The 17,250-nt window shown below is 41.4% G+C and overlaps 1 protein-coding gene across 4 annotated transcripts in view; it reads right to left on the bottom strand.

Annotated features, from left to right (window-relative positions):
- Positions 1-9,635, bottom strand: part of arhgap29.S (Rho GTPase activating protein 29 S homeolog) — a 67,966-nt gene extending 58,331 nt beyond the window's left edge. For 2 of the 4 annotated variants that reach the window (XM_018259616.2, XM_018259617.2), the window contains exon 1: positions 9,353-9,634. The gene's annotated coding sequence lies outside the window, so the exon portion shown is untranslated. 4 annotated transcript variants of the gene reach the window in all.
- Between the last annotated feature and the right edge of the window lie 7,615 nt (positions 9,636-17,250).

Here is a 17,250-nt window from a genome sequence, read left to right as displayed (position 1 = left end):
TTGTGCCAGAGTCAGTTATTTTGTTACATTTGGTTTCTGCTGGAGTCAGTCAGTTATCTATCTCTTGCTAGCTCTAACACATGACACCATGCTCCTTATCTTCTGTGTAATTTTCATGTGTTTACTATGATTGGAACAATTTAGTCAATGGGATCAAACGAACCTGGAAAGGAAGGGGCATGGCGTTCTTTGTTATTTTATGGACAGGCTCTACTTTTAACAAGCGGGGGGGGGGGGGAACATTCAGGCAGGAGCATTAAAGCACCAGCTTCAACGGAGGTTATCTTGAAAATACTTTATTTAGAAAAAAACCAAGGTTAATTGGAAAAAGGCTTTGATAGCATGAGGTGTTATTTGGACATTTGTCTAAAAGTGAGTATACCTTTTAGTTAGGCCTTTTAAATTGAAGGTGCCAAAAGTTAGGCACCCCCGAGTGATCGCATGTACTTACCTGAAACCCCAGGCTAGTGCTGCTATCAGAAAAAACTGCACTGGCCCGGTATTCTTCCAGGGAGCACCACAGAGAAACCGGGGTTTCAGATAACTACATGCGATAACTTAGGGGTGCCTAGCTTTTGGCACCCCCAAGTTAAAAGACCTTTCCTTCACCTTTAATTGTTATTTTCCACAAGTTTGTCTCTTCACACTGAAAGACAGCTAGTTCAAATACACTAGGCAAAGAAAGCATAGACCAGTGATGTATTAGAGCAAATTTCAATAAAAACAAACAACTCTAACAAAAAGTCTGCTTGTAGAGAGGGAGATAATGATGTGCAGACGGCTTGAGGCCATGAGAGGGTTCGGCAGGTTCACATTCACTTCCACACAACCTACGTGGGTAGGTTTGGGCTGAACTTCACCATGTGCCCACCCCGTCTGTGACCTTATAATGTCCCCCCGATCCGGCTCTAGTAGGTGCTTTTTATAGGCTCTCACCTGTGTGCCCTGCCACCTGTGAAAAAACCAAGTATGTGCAACACCCAACCCCAACAAACCCTACCTCCCCCCTCCAATATATGCTCTACTGTGGACAACCATTCTCATGAAAATGCACTTCAGATCCAAAGCTTTCTTTAAAAAAAAATAATGCTTTTAAAATAATGAAAATATAATATACTGTTGCCCTGCACTGGTAAAACTGGTGTATTTACTTCATAAACTTGACTATAGTTGATATAAACAAGCTGCTGTGTAGCCATGGAGCCATTCAAAGCTTAAAAAGGAAAAAAAGCACAGGATTCACAGCTGATAACCGATAATCTATGTAGTATACAATGGGATTCTTCAGAACGTATCTGCTAACTACTGTTGATCCCTAACAGCTGGATTTATTCCCCCAAATTGCTGATAAACTTCTGCTCCTACAGTGGATAATTTCCTCCTCTCCTAAACTTAGCCTACACCATTTTTCTATTAGGCCTACATCACTTCCCTCAGCTCTTTATTCTTTTGCTCAAGAGCTCAACTTTTTTTTTTGATTCGGCATACAACAAAAAGCTAATTGGGGGCAGGCACAAGGGACATTTATACATTGGCATGCATGTGCTAGTCCTGGACAAGCGGGAATGGAAAAGAACTGGAGCTCAAGTGACTTTGGCCAAGGGTAAGAAAACCTGTAGCGATGTGGAAAGATTAGAGACTTGTATTTATCCTGAGAGCTGCGCACAGCTACATATCATGCTCCAATCATATTGCCATTGATGATAAATTACGCACAAGTTTTACCTTTTCTTCTCCATTAAATGCTTTCTCACCGGCAATAATGTGACCTGCCAGTGGGAAAACAATGTTGTCTAGTCTTCACATGCAACGGTTTAATGCAGGTTTTTGTGATCAACATATGTAGAGAGCAAGGGAAGCTAATCCACATGAAAGGCATTTTTGGTTAAGGAGAATCACAGTGCAGGCAAAGCCGAGAAATTATGTGTAGAAAACTCAATATCACTCCTAAAACGTAAATTTTCAAAATAACCTATTCTCAGTGGTGTCCCCCCAAATGGTTTGTGTTGAGCATATCGCCTGGCACCACTTCACAGGCTTGAGCAATCTTTACAGAAGCCAGTTAGACTGAGCACTGTATTTGCAAAAGCACACAGTACTGTTGGGCTTCTGTAGAAACTGTTCTATTTTGACCAGTGAGGAGGGTGAAGAGGTTAATTGTTTATTTTCCTGGACCATTCCTTTTTTTCTGCTTCTCCTATATCATTTTTTTTTCTAGGGAGGACACAGACTAACCCTCTGCATTTTAAAGCACAGTCAGACCCCGCTCTCAACTAGAGACCAGTGTCTCAAGTAAGAATTTATTGGTGTAGTCCAGAATTTTCTGGCATATTAAGAGCTAGAACCACATAACAAAGCATTTTGGGTCAGGAGGCCCACATCAGTCATATCAACCTTAAATGACAATGTCAGTTGATGAATTTTGTACCTTCATTTCAATCTTACTGGTAAGATAAGAAACAGAATCAAGTGTTATTTCTCAGTTTGATGTGAAGCACATAAAAACCTTATGTGATCTTTTGACGTGAGCTAGTCATATACACACTAACACACATACAACAGAGAGCAGATATTTTTTTTGCTGAGTGCAGACTAGTCTCGCTTCCACCTCTGACTTTTTTACAGAACAGCTCAAATTCCTAAACCTTTAAAAGCAGTGGGCCCCAGTGAAAGGTCTGTATGTGATAAGCTGCCAAACTGCACGCTCTCAGGAGTACATAAATACAATGGACAACACTCACTAACAGGAAAATACAAATACAGACAGGCGAGAGTTGGGCTGATAACTGTCCTGCATTCAATTACAAAGTATGCAGGCAGAGCCAGGAGGAAAAATAGAGATTTTTACAAAGTACATGGAATCTGAAGGAAGAACATACTTTCTTAGAGGTAAACTAAGGTTATCGAGAAAGCTCTCTATATAAATGGCAAACACAAGCAAATGAAAACAGTTTTGGAGTTTTACCAGTATTTTGTTGTATAACAGAGTAAATTACAACACAGCCACCTGCAATACCCCCCCCTTTAAAATGCACGACAAACTGAATGATATGTATATTTGGCCATAAACCAACATCAGAAAATTGTACCTCACAACTTTTTGAAAACGAGCAGCACTTCTGCTGTCTGCTGTATGCATTACAACCAAACACAGTTTTTTGTATAGTAAAAGAAAATGTTATTCTAAGTTATCTTCCTAATATACATTAGAAATATTAAAAGCAGAGCATGTCTGTGTTTTTCCTCTACAGTCCTGGGTCTTACCCTTGAAACAATATTCAAGCTGATTAAAAGAAAAACTATACCCTGGAACAATGTAGGTCTCTATAAAAATATATTGAATAAAACAGCCCATATGTAAATAAACCATTTTCATAACAATACACTTTTTTAGTACAGGTATGGGCCTGTTATCCAGAATGCTCGGGATCTGGGGTTTTCCGGATAACAGATCTTCCTGTAATTTGGATATTCATACCTTACGTCTACCAGATATTCATGAAATCATTAAAAATACCCAAAAGGCTGGTTTTGATTTCAATAAGGATTCATTATATCTTACTGTTTTATTATTACAGAGAAAAAGGAAATCATTTTTAAAAATTTGAACTATTTGGATAAAATGGAGTCTATGGAAAACAGTCTTTTTCCGTAATTCAAAACTTTCTGGATAACGGGTTTCCGTATAACATCGCATACCTGTAGTATGTGCCATTGGGTAATCAAATAGAAAATTGTCATTTTAAAAAAGAAGGGCTGCCCCCTGGGATCCTAGGATTCACAATTCCCACAAATAAACCAAACAAATCAAACAGGTTAGGTCACATGAGCCAATTAACAGACAAAGTTCTGTTGTTTGCTTCTACACTTCATCCTGTTACAGTTAGAGCTGCAGTATTTCTGGTCAGGTGATCTGAGGCAGCACACAGACCATTACAAGATGTAATAGGGCAATATTTACTTAAATAAATAAATGTATATATACCAGTTTGGTAAGATTCTTTAATATGCCACTTAATTTGATATAAACTATCTGTTGCTTAAGTGTTCATTTTGGGGGTATAGTTTTCCTCTAACTGACCTGGACCCAATGGTATCCTGTTACATGGTTGCAACAGTCAGAACCAGGGAAAATGAAGGAACAGACAGACCCGGCTTTCACTGCAGGTACAACGCTCAAATCATTTAATCACAGTAAAATAACTACAGGAATTTTCCCACAATTATGTGATTATAGTGTATTACCTGCAATGATTGTCAGCACCGAGATCAGCAAGGGATTTTCTAGCAGTAGCGAAAAACACCAGGCATGTTATTGCCCTTATTGTAAAGGCAAGCTTCTACAGTTATTGACAAACTGTAGTGCAAAATACTGCTTATCCCTGTGCTAACAAATCAAAAATACGTCTATGGCATAAACCAAATTGCTGAAACAGGAAAATACTGTAAAAGAACAACTTCCTCTCCATACAGTACTTATTTTCAGAGTTGTCACAACATTTAGCATTAAGGAAAATAAACAGTAAATCAAATACCCGTATATACTCGTGTATAAGCCGACCCGTGTATAAGCCGAGGTACCTAATTTACCTAAGAAAACTGGAAAAATGTATTGACTCGTGTATAAGCCTAGGGGCCCCATGTCAGATTTCAAAATGTGAATGTGTAAATGTGTAATCATGTTTTATGGCATAGAAATCTATCTAAAACGATTTAAGAGTCAGAACTATTAGCTGGACAATTGCCACTTGTTTTCCCTGTGACCTCCCACCTGTCATGGCTGCTCAGAAGATCAATGAGGTGCTGCACCTAGGAAAGCAGAAAAAAGGTACCGTACGCTCCTTCCGCGGCCCCAACACACCTCCCTCTCCCATAGCGCAGGACTGTCTGTGTGATCGCCGCGCCGCCGCTACCCACGTGGCGGCCATGGGCGCCGCCATTTTGGGAGCGAACGCCGGCAGGGAAGGACGCGCCGCCCGGAGCTCCTGGACCTGCTCCGGGCGGCGATCACACAGACAGTCCTGCGCTATGGGAGAGGGAGGTGTGTTTGGGGCCGCGGAAGGAGCGTATCTGCGGCCGGTGAGGGATTGGCTACTGTTGCTACGGTATGACCCGCGTATAAGCCGAGGTCGAGTTTTTCAGCACATTTTGGGTGCTGAAAAACTCGGCTTATACGCGAGTATATACGGTAGATATTGCTCTGTATAATCTTTACCTCTATTTGTAAATGAAAAAGTGACATGGGGGAGCTATATTACTACACTACCAAATGAAAAACAAAATCGCATTGTCGCAGTGCTTCCAAGGAACTTCGTTGTATATACAAAGAGAATAATTCTTCAGGATCCCCCAATAGTATTACAATAGTTTATACTAAGTATTGTTAAAAGGCACCTGTTGGGTAAAAATGTTATCCCCAACCAACGGCTAATAGAGCCCGCATTCCAGTTGGGGATAACAGTTTTTTTTAGAAAAAAATGCCCCGCCTATGATAGATTACCCGCACCGGGAGGGAGCTCCCAGTGCGAGCAGCCATGTTGTGTCACTCGCATTCGCAAAACGTGGATGTGAGGTCACTTGCATAATGAGCCATTCAGGGCAGCTTTCATTATGCGGCCAGACATGGCTGCTAGCACTGGCGGGGAGCATTTTTTCCTAAAAAAAAACTACTGTTATCCCCAACCGGAATGCGGGCCGCACCTTTAGTTGAGGATAACATTTTTACCCAACAGGTGCCCTTTAGGGTAAGGACACACGAGGAGATTCAGGGAGATTTTGTCGCCTGGCTACTAATCGCCTGGTCTTTTGAGCAACTATCTCCCTGAACTGCCTCAGCGTTTTTCCCCATAGGCTACAATGAAAAGTTGCCTGAGTTAATGCACACACGGCGATGCGTTTTCAATAGTTGCCTGAAATTGCCTCACTGAGGCAACTTTGGTTACTTATTTTCAGAGTTGTCACAACATTTAGCATTAAGGAAAATAAACAGTAAATCAAATAGATATTGCTCTATATAATCTTTACCTCTATTTGTAAATTAAAAAGTGACATGGGGGAGCTATATTACTACACTACCAAATGAAAAACAAAATCGCACACAAGGCGATGCATTTTCAATAGTTGCCTGAAATTGCCTCACTGAGGCAACTTTGGGCAACTATTGAAAACGCATCGCCGTGTGTGCATTAACGCAGGCAACTTTTCATTGTAGCCTATGGGGAAAAACGCTGAGGCAGTTCAGGGAGATAGTTGCTCAAAAGACCAGGCGATTAGTAGCCAGGCGACAAAATCTCCCTGAATCTCCTCGTGTGTACATTATTTATTTTTTACTGTTTTTCCAAAATATAAGTTTAAAGTTGAATGCTCGTGTCTCTGGTGTTTCAGTCTGGCAGCTCAGTAATTCAGGTGCAGATTCTAAACTGTTACAATTTTGCAACATTTACTGGATACATTTCTCAGCTGCATCTCTGGAGTATTAGCAACTATTGTATCAATTCTAACAGCTGCCTGTAATGAAACCCAGAGATTCTGCTCAGCAGGGACAAAGATAAGAAATGTATCAACTAAATGTATCCATTTAGAACAGTTTACAGGGTCGACGACCCCCCCCCCTTCCCAGGGCTGCTTTAAAGGGTGAAAAATTACACTTTACACTTCAATATTAGAAAAACAGTCACACAGAAAATAATTGGAAAAAGTCGTTATTTCTGGTGATCTATATGAAAGGTGAACCACCCCTTTAAGGAAGAAAGGAGAAGGTTCTAGACATATATAATGCATATTGTATGAAACCGTATATTGATCCATAGTATATATGCACTACCTCCTACGCTTGTAGTAATGAAAATGTATATCAATAATACATGTACGCGATATTAAAACTGTATACAGAGGTTAAAGTGAACTGTAAAAACTACTGTACTTTTAACTTCCCTTCAATGCCTGTGTTATATACTACGGTCTATTCATCAATAAAAAAAAAAAGATGTTTTAAAAAAGAAAAACCAACATCAAAAAGATCTCATACACTCTTAAAACACCCATAGCATTTTATAAACCTAAATATGAGGCGATTAACCCACTGCATTGGTCTAAAAGCTGAAATGCTGCACAAACACATATTTTATCTGTACAACGTAGGCCGAATATATACTTGAAAGCCAATGGCTATTTAGTTGAGAGGCAGCTGAGAGGCAACTGAATTTTTTAATAGCCTCACCAGCGTTGCCAAAAAACAAAGAGGATGCTTATTGTGGCACAATTCCATACTTTAATAAGCTGCAGTAGTATCTGCTTCCAACATCCGGCACCATGTGATCCTAAAATGGCACAAAACAAATACCTTGCTGTATTCTCAAAACTCCCATCATATAACTTCAAAAACAAATGCTTCTGATTTTTGCATGTACTGAATCATATGTTCTACTTCTAGATGACTCCCTCAATATGAAATCACGCTACATTGTACAGTGCTGTATACACAAATATTACAATAAAAATATACATACTTCCAACCTCACACACTAGAATAGATTCATATATTTAATTCATTAATTCTTCTGTACACCTGTCCTTTATCAACAAGATACTTGTTATGCTCCCACATATCCCTTACGGGTTGAAGTATATTTACACAAATCAGTTATATTGCCAAAAATTTGCAACTAGCATGCAGTTTATATCGTGAGTGTACAGGATTTTCCCACCTACTACTACCTAATTATGTCCACTCAAGTCTTATATTGCATTTACTGTACACACAACACTATTATGCAAGTTCCCAAGTGGTGTTGATAGACACAATGGACCGTGGAGTTAATGGACTATACAGGCAGCACATAGTGTCAATGACCCTAACTGATTATCAAAGAACTTTCAGAGACATGTTCAGTTGAAGGCCTGTGTAAGCAGTCAGAGTGCAAATATGTGAGAAACCATTTAGCTATAATGCCCCCTAGCAAAATATTTGGACACACGTGACTTTCCTTTGTAATTGCAGCTACTGATTTCCCTCATGGAGCCCCTGTCATGCTGAGCTACTGTCCAAGCTCTTGCTGAACTACCCTAATTTGTGCCCTGTACTAGTTTCCCATGTTCATTTCCAACATTACTGACAAGTTACTAGTTCTGTGTGTTCATTCACAGCACTACTCACCAGTTTACTAATTCACTCCACATTCCCAGCATTACTCACTAATTTACTAGTTAGCTCCACATTCCCAGCATTACTCACCAGTGAACTAGTTCTATGCGTTCATTCTCAGCACTACTCAGCAGATTACTAGTTCTATTCATATTCCCAGCACTACTCAAGAGATTACTAGTTCTCTTCACATTCCCAGCACTACTCAGCAGATTACTAGTTCTCTTCACATTCCCAGCACTACTCAACAGATTACTAGTTCTCTTCACATTCCCAGCACTACTCAACAGATTACTAGTTCTCTTCACATTCCCAGCACTACTCAACAGATTACTAGTTCTCTTCACATTCCCAGCACTACTCAACAGATTACTAGTTCTCTTCACATTCCCAGCACTACTCAACAGATTACTAGTTCTCTTCACATTCCCAGCACTACTCAGAAAATTACTAGTTATCTTCACAATCTCAGCACTACTCAGCAGATTACTAGTTCTCTTCACATTCCCAGCACTACTCAACAGATTACTAGTTTGCTTCACAATCTCAGCACTACTCAACAGATTACTAGTTCTCTTCTCATTCTCAGCACTACTCAGAAGATTACTAGTTATCTTCACAATCTCAGCACTACTCAGCAGATTACTAGTTCTCTTCACATTCCCAGCACTACTCAGCAGATTACTAGTTATATTCACATTCCCAGCACTACTCAACAGATTACTAGTTCTCTTCACATTCCCAGCACTACTCAGAAGATTACTAGTTATCTTCACAATCTCAGCACTACTCAACAGATTACTAGTTCTCTTCACATTCCCAGCACTACTCAACAGGTCACTCAGACAGTGCTCCCATGACCACTACACGTGATCACTATACGCCCCCACCAAGACCTCACATTTCAGCCTCCCACCAAACTTCCCAGTGGAGTCCAAGCACCCCTCAGACTTTGACTCTCGTGGCACGTCCCAGTGTAGCCGCAGACCCGGACTCGCTCCTCAGTCCGACTCCAGCTTGGAGTATGCAAGACTAGTGCCTAGTTGAAATCACGCCGCTTAAGCCTGGTTTGTGTGTTCCTTATTCTGAAACCGCCGAGTCTCAGTTAAGACCCCGTGGCGTCAGTAAAGTTCCTCGAGTAAAGAGTAATCAGAGCAAATCCCACAGCAACCACGTCTCCAAATATGAGCCCAGTAAGTAGCAAATTACCTGAGCAGTGAAACCAAAGCATCCCTGAACGGGACACCGGCGAATTCCAATCCTTCTGAAGTGACACAGAGTCCCGGTAACGGTTTAGCAGAAGCTACTCAGTCCTCATCAGTACCCAGCCACACACGCGCAGCGCCTCCTCTGACCAACTAATACAGTAACTCATCCGCACTCTACGCCGAAGCAAACTCCATTAGAGGCCACGCCTGCTAGTTTGCCTAAGCCCGCCCCCTCAGTGCTACAGTTCCTCTCACACTCGAGCCTAAAAACCTAGGAGTCCCCAGTTGGCGCGCAGGATGCTTTGGTATGCAAAGAACATTTACCTCTTCTCTACCTCCGCTGCTCTGGCCCCGCCCACATTCCACAACTCCAATTCACACTAGCGAGATGTTGCTGCTGGCGAGTCATTCCAGTCTCTGCCCCACGCAGAATTATTAGAGGCGGAGACAAGAAACAGGTGGAACGGTCTCATGATGTTTGCGGCGTGCAAGTGTTGTGCAGTGACTGCTGTGCGTGGTAATCGGGTTATCTAGCAGTGTTTCATTTGGAAATGACTCGTGCTTATAGAATTGTAAACCTGAGCGATTCGATACAAAAAGGTATCTCTTCAGTGATTGGCTAGCAAAGCAAGCAGCTCTTGGCATTATTACAGTAGCCTAACCCTTTGTTTGGAAAATATACTTCCGGTACTTCCCAATCCCAAGCAGGTGTGTCAATTTAGAGTAAGAGGACTTTACAACTGCCGGGGGCCCAGCACTGAATGAAAAGTACTTTCCGTATATGTTGGGGTTGTTCACGCTGGAGAAGAGGCGCTTAAGGGTAAGGACACACTGGACGATTTGTCGCCAACGTTTTAAAAAAGTAAATCGCGGCGACAAGACGATCGTCTTTTTTGAACAGACGATTCACAGCGACTATTGGCACAGAGCGATTTGTATCCCATTACTCTGTGCGGTACGTGCTCCACCCAAACCGGAAACGGTTTGTGCTTCCCGCTATAACCTGGCGTCTTTACGTGCTTGCGTTCTTGCGTCATTGCGTTCGCATTGTAATTTGAATACAATTGCTGCTACTTATCTGTATGTGTGTGCGTGTCTAGGAGATTTCAGTGCTTTTCTAAGTACATGCTATTTCTGATAAATCGCTCGGAAAAGGGTCTCAGTGCGTTTTGGAGCTACAGGCGATTCACAAACGCGCTGTGGGCACAGGAGCTGGCGTCTTTCATTTGGTTTTGTTCAGAGACAAAACGAGCGATATGTCGCCGCGATTTGCTTTTTAAAAACGTTGGCGACAAATCGTCCAGTGTGTCCTTACCCTAAAGGGGTGGTTCACCTTTAACTTTTAGTATGTTATAGAACGGCCAATTCTAAGCAACTTTTCAATTGGTTTTCATTATTTTGTTTTTTCTAGTTTTAAAGGTATTTGCCTTTTTCTTCTGACTCTTTTGACTTTGAAATGGTCGTCGCTGACCCCTCTAAGAAGCAAATGCTCTGTAAGGCTACAAATGTATTATTTTTGCTAATTTGTATTTCTCATCTTTCTAGTAAGGTCCTCTCCTATTCATATTCCAGTCTCTTCTTCAAACCAGTGCATGGTTGCTAGGGGTATTTGCACCCTAGCAACCAGATTGCTTAAAATGCAAATTGAAGAGCTGCTGAATAAAAAGCTAAATAACTCAAAAACCACAAATAATAAAAAATGAAAACCAATTGCAAATTGTCTCAGAATATCACTCTCTACATCATACTAAAAGTTAACTCAAAGGTGAATAACCCCTTTAAGGGGTAATATGATAACTATGTATTAATAGGGTTGCCACCTGTCCGAGTTTAACCCAAACAGCCTGGTATTTGAAAGGGCTGTCCTGGTGAAACTTTCCTGTCCAGATTTCCAAATAAGGAAATCCGGACAGTACGAACATGTCATCATCCATCCTGCCTCCCCTGGGCCGAGCCAAGCCGACCGGGCGCCATAGGCAACCTGGCCTGCAAACTCGCTCCCACACGCAATGTGTCATTAAGGGGGGCAGTAACAGAGGGGAGGGACAGAGTTGGGAGGAGAAGTAGTAGAAGGGAGGGCCGGAGTGGGGAGGGAAAGCGGCAGAAAGGAGGGACAGAGTTGGGAGGGGAAGCGGCAGAGGGGAGGGCAGGGAAAGTGGCAGAGAAGAGGGTCAGAGTTGGGAGGGGAAGCGGCAGAGGAGAGGGACAGAGTTGGGAGGGGAAGTGGCAGAGGGGAGGGACAAAGTTGGGAGGGGAAGCGACTACAAACTAGAGGTAGGCAAAACAGGTACCTGCACAATGCCCCCCTATTGTTGCGCCATAGGCAGGTGCCTATTCCGCTTACCCCTAGTTCTGGCCCTGTGCCTCCCTGCCCGTTTTCTGGCCCCAGCAAAGGTGGCAACCCTATGTATAAATATATAAGGGGATCATATAATAGTCTCTCTAATGCTTTATTTACCAGTAGGTCCTTCCAGCTGACACATGGGCACCCATTCAGAAGAGGTTCCGCCTAAATATTCGGAAGGGTTTTTTTACAGTGAGAGCTGTGAAGATGTGGAATACTCTCCCTGAATCAGTGGTACAGGCTGATTCATTAGATAGCTTTAAGAATGTGCATATACGTATTTGCTGCATTGTCTGCTGGTGACGTAATCAGCGTCGGACTGGGGCTGCCACATCAGGGTCCCCCCGCGGGTCACTCCAGACGCAAATCCCTACAAGCCCCCTGCCTAGGGTTGCCACCTGGCCGGTAAGTATGATGCTTGATACCAATGTTATTAATAGGAAAAAACGTCAAGAATGTAGGAAGGCCGGTATTTTTATCCAGAAAGGTGGCAACCCAACCCCTGCCCCAGCAAATTCCTCCCTGTCCTTAACATGCCCCACCTCCGGTCACACGCCCGCCTACCTGCTTGTGCATCACAAAGGGGAAGTCAGAAAAGGAGTGCAGGAGGTCAGGATCTGCCAGCTGCAGGAAGCGGGTCTGGGCTGGCGGAGCCTGCGAGAACTGGGGCCCACCAGGGTGTTTTCCCGGTGTCCCGTCAGCTCAGTTCAAACCTAAACGTAATTACGCTGTGTATATAAATTGCTTTTCCGCTTGGCTTTTTTTCCCACAACAGATTATTAAAATCCTCCTGAGAGGAATTGTGGGGAATGAGGAAAACCAGACATGCATGATGGGAAAAGAAAACTACAGGCTGAAAAACGCTCATTATAATGCACATGTGCAGTGTCGGACACCAGGGGCCCACCCAAAAACCTTAGACAGGGGTCCACTCTCAGTACTAATATTCTTCATCTCCTCAATCAACCTCTATTCTCCTAGTCTGTTTTTTTTTTATACTATAATCAATTATTCCATCTATTTAGCCTCTTTGTTCTCATAGAAATAGGGAATGGCCATGAAATAGGCCAAAAGTTTAGCAGCATGAGGGCCCACTGACACCTGGGCCCACCAGGAGTTTTCCTGGTATCCAGGTGGGACAGTCTGACACCTGACGAAGGGGTACGCCCCCGAAACGTTGTTTCCTGTTTGGCATTGACAATAAACACGGGTTATGAACCCTTAAGCATTCGTGTGCTGGAGTTTCGTCTTATTGACCAGTCTGACACTGCACATGTGGGTTCATTGGCGTATTTACACTAGACCTCATGTTTTTAAAAACGCAAGGTAAAAACACTCCATGTGGCCTCACCCAAACAGGAAGAAGTGTGGTAGTAAAAGACAGAGCTCTGTCCATTCATTGGCTGATGTAACCAAGAGTGAACTGTGTGCATGTACTTAGTACTTAAAATGGCAGTTTTCTATTTAGGATTATCCAATGGCACGTACTACTAGAAATGTATATTTTTAAAAAATGGTTTATTTAGACAAAGCTGTGTTTTACATATGGGCTGTTTTATGTGAAATATTTTTATAGAGACCTGCAAAGTTCAGTGGTATAGTTTCCCTTAAAATGATATATGTGGAGCCCTAGCTTGTGTGTAAAGAAACAAGAACGTTTATGGAACTTATATAGCTGTTAGTTTCAAATTGCCACATTTGCATGAAGTTTTTCATGGTGCATTTCTACCATCATTATTTTAACAGGGTACTTACAGGCCTTACTAGAGAGGTCTGGGTTTGTTGTTATTAGTGTTATTCTAATTATGTTCTTTTTATCCCTAAACTAAATATATAGTTCAACTAATGTTATAAAACATCCTACACAGAAATATAAAAGTGCACAGAGAGTTCACACCCATAAGAGCTTAATTTGTAATTTTCTCCCTTCTGCATATGACTGCACTTTTGAAAAGAAAAGCGTGTTCAAGAATTGCAAAGAACAGGGTTCCACCCAATACAGGAACTTAGGCTCCGTACAAGTATGTCCCATATCTGGATAATATTATCATTAATAATACTGTACCATAATATAGAATAACAGTAAATGTTTATCTAAGACTTTGCAGAGGTAAAAACTGTTTCACAGAGCTACATAGAAACACCCTCTAAAGATTTCAGCTGTGTTACAGTTCCCTAAGGACGGGCTCTACCACATTTTATCAGAGGAAGTCTCGGATACCACCTAATCTGTGCAGCATGTTCCCCACCTTATGAAACCCCTCATGTTAGGAACTCTGTAGTCCAGATGTGTGTTGAAAGGATGTCATCTTGATTGTCTGATCAATGGAACCTTCCCTGATCACCCAATGTAGAATCTTGTAAACATCAGGCTCTTTCTGGGGAGGACCAACTAACCTTTTTATTACTGGTGCCAGCTTGCTCTTGCCAATCAGGAGTAGTCAATGTTTTTCTTTTTCACTCACATAATTTTGTATTTTGTTCTGATTAGCTGGACACCCAGCATTATAGCTTAGGTCAGTGGTGTCCAAACTTTCTGCAACAAGGGCCAGATTTGGCTCAGTGGCAGCCTCCAACAAGAACTAGCGCCTAGTCAGTGACGTCATGACTTTGCGAAGAAGATAAAATGAACTGTTCTCTACTCCCATTTTCGGGAGCGAAAAAAAGTACCGGATCCTGGGTCAGGGTGGCTAGTGCCACAGTTTTTAAACAGTCAGAGCTGAGCAAGTGGTATGTTTTGGCTTATACTGTATAGGTGGCCATAGACGTAACAATTACGATCTTCTGCCGATATCGGTCGGCTCTTTTTCCACCATACACACAACGAATATCGGACGAAAATTCGTTTTGTACGATATTATCTGTGCGTCTATGGCCACCTTAAGGCCGCCCTAGGCCCGGGCCTAGACGGCCTCTCCCCAAATCCAGGCCTGCCCATGAATGGGCGATTCTTTGTTTAAGGCTGCAGGCCAGTGTAAATTTGAAAATGGGCCACAATTGGCCCACGGACTGGACTTTGGATATGCCTGGCTTAGGTGCAGCTACATTTCCTCTGTTTTCTCTGGTGTCCGCTACTGCAGTGATATGTTGTTTAATGGCTACATGCTGTCCTGTAAGGGGTTCTGTCCTGTAAGGGGTTCTGTCTTGGTGGAGTAATTATTAGTTCCATAACTGTTGCTTTATTTCCTAATATTCTCATTTGTTTCTGGCTGGGGTAGGCTCCTTGTTCCCGTTTCTGGCCATTATAATTTCTAGCCCAGCAGGGCTGCTTCATCAACTACAGTGTTAGGTGGCATCACAAAGAATGCCAACACCATTTGGCACTTGCAGGTGGATGAACCAGTTGTAAAAAGCAAAAAGTCTTAAAGTGGACCTGTCACCCAGACATAAAAAGCTGTGTAATAAAAGTCCTTTTCAAATTTAGCATGAAATCCAAATGTTTCTTTTTATTAAAGCATTCATAGCTGTTGTAAACTCATTTAAAAATTTCAGCTGTCAATCAAGTATTGGCTGCCCCTCCTCTATGCCTTAGTCTTACTGGTAAAGAACCACAGTTACTGAAATATAAAACAGTGGGAGCACCCAGTCATGTAAAACTTTCTTTTCATATTGTGTAGAATCATAATTAATCATTCATTAATCTTAGTTTAAAAAAGTTAAAAAAAATTATGTTGTTTGTATATACACAGGAGAAAATGCAACACATTTGTTTTGTTGGCATTTTTTCTCAGAAAATGATGGCAATAAAATGCCAGGAATTACTGACTGTTGAAACTTGTTTATACTGTACATATAAAAGGGATCAAAGTCCTTCCTTTTAAAGTTATTAGGAAATTAGTTATTAGAAAATGGTGACCATTTCTACTAAAATAGTAAAAACACTTGTCACTGCTTCCCATGGCATAGCTGGACGCTACTAAGAACAATATGGAGCAATCCTCTTTTTCATTCTTCACATGGGTGCACAAGGGCATGGGAGTGTAAAGTTGAACTTTAACAAAAGAGCCAGCCTTTTCACGCTACCATGCATGCTTTTCTTTTTCTTTAAAAATGTACATATACCCATATGGCTGATATTTCATTTAAGACATTTCATACTCCAATGAGTAATCTATTAGGTCCTGGTTATGCATGTATTATTCTTAATGTCTAGAAAATATGTAGGTGCTTTTTTCTTTAATCTGTTTGATTAGATAGCATTGCATTGTGAAGGAAAATGTATTTGTGCACCTTGGTACAAATTTTGTATGTATTTTCAGTTTGAGACTTTTCTTATAATTAAGGGCTAAAATATCAATAAGTTCAAAACCATGATATGTTTTGTTGGCCACTGAGATGAGCATACTCTAGGAAACTATAGTGTACATATGTTGTCTCGTGTGTGATTTGTAAGAATGAAGAGAAAGTCAACCGGTTGCACACAGATTCCTATGGTATACACATTTAGGGTGGAGAATGCAATCTTGTTCTAATAAAATTAGCTCATATCAGTCATTTTTTTCTCGGCTGTGCCTTTGATAATAATATTTAGCTTCTTTTTATAGGAAAAATGACTCATTTCACATTCCATGCTAATGAAAGCATCTTACACTGAGCTTATGCCAACATATCTTTTTCATAAAATTCTGATTGTGTGATAGGGAGATTCTTTTCAGATGGCACTTTTGTGCAGTGTTTAAAAAAGCTAAACAATAATTCATTTATTTTAGGAAACTGGAGTATGTACAGGTTTTGCTTGTTAAGGCTTGGGGCACATGGGGTGCTTTGATCAGCACAATTCTCTTGTAAAGAGCCACAATGATCAAGATGCCTTTGACTAGCAACCTTTAGAATGGAAAATGTACTGCCCATGACAGATGTTAGCAATTGCAGACAGCAGTTTCTCAGGAAAGCATTACAGAGAGATCTAACAGTACCAGGGTCTGTCATAGGCAGCTCATGAACAGGGAGAATATCCCCCTGAGACATTATTGTTCCTGTCACACTCTGTGGCTTTAATAAATGGATTAAGTACATTGCAGCTCTTCATGTGTGTGGCTTTATTTGCATAGTTAAGTGGTTCTACATGGTTAATGCCCTGCTAGACATCTAGGAAGTTATAGTACTTTTTAAAAGGTTGTGTGATGAGAGTGCTTCACTCAGTGGTACACAGGCAGCTTGGTCCCCAGAAATAGCTGTGAGAATATAAGGGTGTTTTAAAGGTGTGGCTCAATTTTCAGACATTAATTCACTATGCAGTCTAGTTTTTTTAATTAAAAAAAGTCACCTTACTTATATTCCTGCCACCTCTGCCAGCTAGGTTGGGGACCTTGCAAACTGGTAAAAAATGTTTCGTTATGACTTTCTCCTAAGTTAGGGAACTCACTCAAACGCACATTGCTATGGTATATGTGTAAGATGTGAATAGAACAACCTGCTGTTTTCCTTCATTTAGTTGAGGATAAACGTCATAAAGGAACACATCTTACCAGTCTGCATGGTTGATGACCTAGCTAATAATATCCTAGAGCCATTGACATTTCAAGCTCTTGTTTTTTTTTTATCTTACATTTAGG

Source organism: Xenopus laevis, chromosome 4S (genome assembly GCF_017654675.1).
Source record: "Xenopus laevis strain J_2021 chromosome 4S, Xenopus_laevis_v10.1, whole genome shotgun sequence".
In the NCBI taxonomy this organism is placed as follows: Eukaryota; Metazoa; Chordata; class Amphibia; order Anura; family Pipidae; genus Xenopus; species Xenopus laevis.
Note: the sequence above shows the minus strand (reverse complement) of the source record. Positions and strands in the feature narration are given on the sequence as shown.